Consider the following 8,329-nt stretch of genomic DNA (forward strand, 5'->3'; position numbering starts at 1 on the left):
GATTGCAAGTGTTTTCTGTGTTTTGAAGTTTTTGTTTGGTAGGGCCAATCATTGTTGCACTTTAGCATTGAGATTATGATTTTTTTTTGTGAATGTTAGACATTTGGTTCTCTCGTTTTCTTCAACGACTACATTTGGCACTAGTGATTAAGTTAGGGAGAGAGCTTATTTTTTACTTATACCCGTTGGAAATTCCTAGTTCCATTGTTGCACATATCTCTTGCTTTGTCAAATAACCCTAAGAACCACATCTCTATTAGTTGCTTACTTGGACTCACTTATCATATATTTGCATGCTTTTCTTTTATATTAAGTTTGTTGTGGGAATCTTTTGATCAAGGAGAGGCTCGATAGTGGTGCATTTTTACTTGGTTAGAGCATCCTTCATTTATGTGAGCTAGAGAGAATGCCCAAACTCGATGATTTGTTAGACTTATTAAGCACTCGAATGACATCTATTATTCATAACATAGTAAAAATAAAAAAAGGTCACTCCCTCACATTCGAACCTATTTTCAAAATGCACGAGACAAGATTGAGTTTTTGCAACTTGAATCTTAGCTACAATAAGATGAGCTAAAATAGAAAATTTGTCATTTTGAACTTGTTCTTATTCAGAACAACTCCCTTTTTGAGTCTAAATTTGACTTCCATTAGTAGTTAAAATTTTATCAGAATAACGAGGCCATTTAGGATAACATTTGAATAAATAGGTAGAGGTTTAACCTTCACTTCCCAAGCCCATCATCAGACCTTGGGAAGAGGTTATTAACAAGGACAACATAATTGGTGTTGGATATGACAATGATTTTTCCTTTCACATTCCAGACTATTCCAAACCCATCAAGTTTTAGAGTGTTGTGTTTCTTCAAAACAATTTAATCTTCACCCATTCCACATCCTACTTCTCTCTAGAATCACAGTTTGTTTGATGCCAACATTGTGATTGGGTTGGCCATATGAAATATTAATGTTTTGATCTTCACCCTTGTGAGCATTGTGGTAAACACACTCATAATTCAAATATATGTTATAGAAACAAGATTCTTGCAAAGATGAAGATTCACCTTGGATGGATCATTTCTTAGTAATGGTCTTCAACAACCAAGAAGATAAATCGGTCATACCGCAATTTTTTTTCTCGAGTAGGGATACATCTGGTAGTGGAGATTTATTCATCTTCTTACCTCGTATCTAACCGGTGGGAATTGATGGTCAACTACTTGCTTCAAATATTTATCAAGAAACCTTGAGCCATAGTTTGAACCATAGTCAACTACCAGAGCCTAGAGTTAGAGTCAGTCGTAGCCAAATTTAAAGTTGTATCCAGAGATATATTTATGTTCCATGAGTATGTTTTTAGTTGGTTACCTACCTTAAACCACCAGGAACAGTTTGTGGTCATCTTCAAACCGATATGAGTTTGTGGTCATCTTCAAGCAATTACCAGGGAGAACTTCCACTAGCAGAAAACTTCAACTTCTAGCCATGTTTGGAATTGTTACAAGAACTACTTCGAGCTTTATTTCCAAAGTTTGTGGTCATCCTTAAAACACCATCAGTAGAGACCTTCTATTCTTCTACCTCATTTGGCTTGTGGTCTTCCTTGAACCACCATTTCAAAGAGCACATTCAACCATTGACTACCATTCATTTTTGCACGTTAGCTCTCTTATTAGACTCATATACACCATTTCAGATTGGGAGGGGGCGGGGTGATGGTAGACACCTAATCCATTAGAGTTATGGTGTGGAATGGGGACAATTACTGGAAGTCCAAGAAACCTTGGAAGTTGAATTCAACGGTCAAAATATTGTATCTATATGTCTATAATCTTTAAGGAAATGCAATTCACACATATTCTTTCATTCTAGTTTCACATTCCAACAATATCAAATAGGTCAAGGAGGATTGGATCAAGAGCCATTCTAGGTTGATTGAAATTGATGATGTGAGTGGATTTACAAAGGGGTGGATCCCTCAAGGCACTTGGCAATCCATAATAACAACTAATATGTGACCTTGTAATGTTACATTAATAGTGCAAGACCTCCTTCATATTTTGGCACAATATAAACATCCTAAGGAACCATATGAGGCTCCCTATTACTACCATACTCCAACCAAATATATAAATGGAGAATTTGCTCCAATCTCTTGAATTAGTTCCTATTTGAAAGCTATCAAGAAACATAATAGATATACAAGGCTTGGAGAATGTGCAAGACATATGTAAGCTTCTCCATCAAGGGGAAATCCTTATATTTCCAAGCCAAAACCTAATATTGTATCAAATCAAGGCACTAGTTCCACATGTCAATAATAGAGAGATCAACCCAAAAGGGATCCAAAGATATCAGAGGATCTCACTATGTTTGACTTAGCTCCATAAAGAATGAATTTATCATAGAATATCATCAAGCCCAATATGCCAAAAATATATCTTTTCATTAACCACAAGTGCATAAGCACTAGAAAAATTGTCCAAACACCCCCTTGTAACCTATACCAAACCTTAATCCAAACACACTAGAAGCCAATAGTCATCATTATGTGTGGGAATGATGCATACTCTATTTTATAATACTTCAATATTTATTTTAGTGAATGGCATCACTACAAACCACTTCCCTCTTCATATATTGATTAAATAGGGTTTCCCACTTGCCCCTTGTACTTTTTAGCTATTAATGCCTTAGGCTATTTATTGGATTTAGTTCATTGATTTTATTGAAATTAATGTGGCAAAGATGTTAAACTCTACTAAATATTATAGTGGTATGATAACAAACAAGAAGGAGATCGCTGAAATAAGAAGGTGTCAAAGCATCCTTTTGAGTGCAAAATTTTGAACTATATATATGGTTTTATGCATTGGTTCTTAGTGGAATGAACATTGTTTTAGGGGTTGAATGGTTATTTTAGCTACATAATTAAATTACCAATATTCAAGAATAGGTCATGGAATTTATCTAAAGGGGAAATTTATAATTGTATGAATTTGAAACCCCATATACTAAATTTAGCACTTTATAACCAATGAGGAAGATAAATATTAATGAAACATAAACCTACATAGTGTAACTCATTGAAGGAGAACATAAATGTTGAACTTTTTTTTCATTTCATTGTTAAAATTTTATCGCCAATTTCAAAAATTTCACCTCAAACCACAAGTTTCTTAGATCTAGCCCTAAACTTAAGCCTTAGGTCTGATATAAAATATTTATTTATAGAAACAAACAACAAACAACTCACTTCAGCACAACACACTAGGCAACCTAAGAGAAAATATACCAAACATATGCCAACAAGTTTCAATGCTTAAGACACTTTTTTAAATATAAATTAGATCTAAATTACTTTAATTATTGCATATTTACAATAATGAATTTTGTCTATTATATTCAATATACATGTTAAATCACTTATCATTATCAACCCTATTATATGTTAAATCAACATGATGATCACATGATATAAATTATCCAATTGTAAGATACTGCAAGTTGAAAATCAAATTTGTGATAACATGATTTTGAATAGTTGAAAACTTCACTCTTTCTCTCTCTCTCTCTCTCTCTAGCTCTCCAAACCCTTGTTAGAGAAAACCATTAAAAATATAACCACCACTAAATATCTTAAACAAGTTAGCATCAACAATGGCAAGTACTCGGTTTTGAGAAAAAACTTGTATCACACAAGATCTCTACAATAGAATAACTATCTTCATTAGTTTTTGGAAACCATAGCCATGTTGCATCAGACAAGTACATGGAAAGACAACTATAGTGCTTGTCACTAAAACTATATGTCCATCCCAGGGTTTCATGACCCAAACCCTAGGTCTTCAACTCTTCTATCAACATAAGCACCAAGATATCCATGGAAAATCAAGAATACAACAAACAAGACAAATTTCCAAACAAGGCCTCACACCAAGCTCAAGACTCATTAAGTTCATTTCTCCACTCTCTTTCTCTAAACTTACATTCCAAAATAATGATACTTCAAAATCATTCAAGGTGTAATATCCTTTCTCCATGTAGGATAGAAACACTAGTGTTACAATAAGAGCCACAAGAACCATAATCACCTATAATGTGATGTTATTTTTTATGGTTTATATACATAGTTCAAATTCTAGCATCTCATAAGAGAAAAATATAACATCTCACAAGAGAAATCACCTCAAGAACATCCAAGACATCTGCCTCCCTTTATTTATCTCCATATCTTCTCATATGGTTTCCTCATGAACCTAATGTCTTTAGGACAAGTACAAAGATGAATACATTGATGAATAATAAATACGAGAGCTCTCCTCACCCTTATATATAGAAATAAGTGAAGTATACCATAAAATAAATACAAGTGTCCATACAAATAACCATTAAGGTAACCCCACATGGAGAACTCTACAATACAAGGATGTACATGTGTCAAACTAGTAGTTATCAACACCCATAGTGAAACACCCTCCAAGCATGGTTCTCCTTGTGTTAAACACCCCTCCTCCGAGATTATGCACTCTAGAAAAAGTTGTTATTCCAATGTTTCCTCTTCAATGGTGGTTTATTATACAAGTGTCTGCATGCAAGGAACTCTAATTTTGTGCCACATTTTGTCTCATGTGTCCAATGCTACTCTTATGTGTGACAATGTGTTCAAGAAGCTCCAATGCTACTACTTAACATATTTGATTAGGTCCATTACCAACCTCCATGAAGCATGTTTCTTAACCCAAGTAGTTTCAAGTCAATTTTCCACCCGCAAGGTATCTTGTAGCATACAGAGTGCCTTAATGCTCGATTAAGGATACATAGTATCAAAATTTTATTTTCTTCACGAGCTTAATGATCATATTTGATACCACTTTGTAACATACGCAGTGCCTTAATGCTTGATTATGGATACAAGATATCATTTATTCTTCTTCTTCACGAGTTTAACAATCAACTATAATACTACTTTGTTACATACCCAATTACCTCAATGACTTATTGAGGTTATAGGCTACCCAATTTTTTCTTTTTCTTTTTACTATGTTGAAAATAAGCTTTGATACCACTTTGTCACATACCTTTACTAAATTTATCCTAACCACACTTGCAAAAAATAGATTTTTATCTCTCACACATTTTGTCAAACACTTTAAATATAAATATTCTTCAAATACTTTGTATACAACCAATGAAGTAGTCTTTTTATTGTAGACACTTTTTCAAACTATTTGTATGAAATAAAATAAGAAACACTGCTTTGATTTCCCTTGTAACATACTAATTAAAATATACCAATTTATCATGCAAATCTGATTTCTATCTTTGAGGTATTTTATCAAATAGTTTTTATGCAAATTGAAATAAAACACCTTTAACACATTTCTTAAAAATTTTCTTTGCACGCAAATATGCATAGATAAACTACAATGATACTATCATAAAACAATGTTAACATAAAACAATATTATCCCTTCCATAAAACAACATTTGATTGGGGAATTTCATCAAACAATTTGTATGCAATGAATCATTAAACCATGTAGACATATCTTCAAACACTTTGCATGAAAATTATTATAGCAACTTCCTTAGGGAATATCTCCTAAACTACAGTAGCCAAAGTTCTAAAAATTGAACTAGATGATTAGTGGGAGTTCCCATTACTATGGTCCAAGTTTTAGCCTTTGGAACTCCCCGATGAAAAGTTATAGCAGAAATTCCAACGTTACTCATTTGATGCATGATTTTAGGAACATCCAGGAAGCTTGACTTCCTCTGATCATATCTCCTTAAATATCACAACCCAAGATCTAAAATTCGGATCAAATGATCAATGATATCTCCCCTCACTATTATCTAAATTTCATCTTCTAGAAATTTCCAAAAGAAAAGTTATAGCATAAATGCCAATGCGACCTTTTTGATGCATGATTTTAGAAGCATCTAAGAAGCTCGACTTCCTTTGATCATTTATCCTAAAATATTGTGACCCAAGACTGAAAGTTAGAGAAAATGATTAACGAGATTTCCTCTCACTATGGTCTAAGTTTAGCTTCTAGAACCTCCCAAAAGAAATGTTATAGCATAAATGCCAACATGACATGTTTAAAGATGCATTTAGGAATCCCAACTTCCTCTGACCATATTTCCTAAAATTTCACAACCTGACTAGAGGATTAGCAGGATTTCCCTTCACTATGGTCCAAGTTGAGCTTTTGGAACCTCCTAGAAGAAAAGTTATATAAAAAATGCCAGCATGACATGTTTAAAGAATAATTTAGGAAGGCTAGCTTTCTCAACCAGTGTTGTTACAAAATTTAATATATATATATATATATATATATATATATATATATATATATATATATATATATATAAAACTACAACCAAATAGTATAACAACTAAATCCATGATAAATTTTCTAAAGGGTAAATGCATGTATGCATAAAATTGTTGGAAATAGAAATTTAATTGTCATACATAAGAGATATTTTTCTTGAGTCAATTTTTTGTGTTCTAGAACTGAAAAAGGGTGATCCACTCTCCACCCAACCATAGGCTTAGATATGTTGTAGTATTTCTCATAGTTGGCCACCTTGAGCCAGATCTTGATTCCTTAAGGGAAAAACTAAACTTAGGGATTTAGCACATAGTTTGCAGACTAGATTTAACACAAAAAGTGAAGGCCACTCTCCTTCACACACATGAAAAGCTTAGTCTATGTCACATAGGTTGTCACTCATAGCACTTAACTGGTCACAAGGTTTAAAACTCTATGGGTTCTTCCACTATTTCTAATTTGGAATCAAATTATGAGTGTGAGAGTATGAGAGAAAATATAAAGAGAAAATAAGAACCAATAACCAAGAATTAAGAACCCCTTGATGGTTTCTCCTCCTTATTCTTATAATCACACCTTGACCCTTCATCTTCCCAATCTTTTGCTAGATACTTCTTGGGAATTTTGACCATCACATCAAGGGAAAATAATATTTATTCAAGCAAGGCTAGTATCCCTCCCCACCACCCCTCACCCCCCACCCGCCCTGCCCCACCCCTTGCATCTTCCCCTCCCTTGTTAAGTTCCCCCTCTCCCTAAGGCATCATAATATGTTTATTGTGCCCTTTCTTTATCTCTAGAATATTTATTAATAAAAATAAGCATTACGTCATATAATAGAGTTTGAAATCATAGCATCAATGCTAACACCCTAGCATTATATGTTATTAATTACATTACAAAATTTTAGGTAATGAAAGGGGTGTCACATATATAACACATGGTCCCAAGCTCCAAGGGATAAATGCCTAATGCTCCTCCTTATAGGTAGATACCTCCTTGAATCAAGCATCTGACTCCCTCATTGTGTGCACTTATTGGTTTAGTCATCATGCCAATCAAGGTAACGAACTCCTAGGTAAGGACACTAAGACTCTAATCAAGGTTAGATATCTACCAAAACTAGGCTATCCACATGTCCATGAAGCATCGCTGAGGGGATAGGAGACTTAGTGCTCTCCCACCAAGTTGAAAACACATTTGGAGTAATCCCAAAAGCTAACACTCTCTCTTTATGAGAGAATTGTTTTATGTAACATCCATAAACTCCCTTTGAATTTTCAATTTGTAAATATGGCACCTCCATAAAGTTGAAATAATACCCCCCCATCATGATAAAACAACATACCTACTCTACAAGAGTCATCTTCACAAATATAGATTGACACATCTCAACAACCAAGTAATCATTGCTCACAAAGGTGTGTCTCTTTCGAACCAATCAATCAAGAAATATGCAATATGGCCTTTGGATGGTGAACATTTAAGAATAATACAACAAGGCCACTTGGTTTACACCACCAAACCATGATACTCCTCCTCCAACTCTAATAGGGGCTTCAAAATAACAACTAACATATATGAAATTGATGGAACATAACCCTAGATCATTATTTTTTTTCAAACTTTACAATCACTGTAGAACATGAAAGACATCAATAGTATCCTATCATAACCCTAACATACCTAAAGTCATCATCATGGAACAAATATTCTACACCACATCAAGTGTTGTTTAGGAAATTTTGTAAAGATAATAACATATCCAACATGAACAAGACAAGTCAATTATATCCATCAAAGAACAAGAGTAAAATGATTCATACATTACAACTCATTGATCTTGAAATACCAAGCTTAAGGGAAATATATTTACCACCCATAAATGATTGTCATCAAACTACGTGCATGAGAATCCTATCATGCAATTTGAAACCTTTTGTGGTTTGAGCAAAAATATTAATAAGGGCACCTTCCTTTGA

This window comes from Pinus tabuliformis, chromosome Q, assembly GCF_031772625.1.
Source record: "Pinus tabuliformis cultivar Carrire ecotype Pingquan chromosome Q, CPIR1, whole genome shotgun sequence".
Taxonomy (NCBI): Eukaryota; Viridiplantae; Streptophyta; class Pinopsida; order Pinales; family Pinaceae; genus Pinus; species Pinus tabuliformis.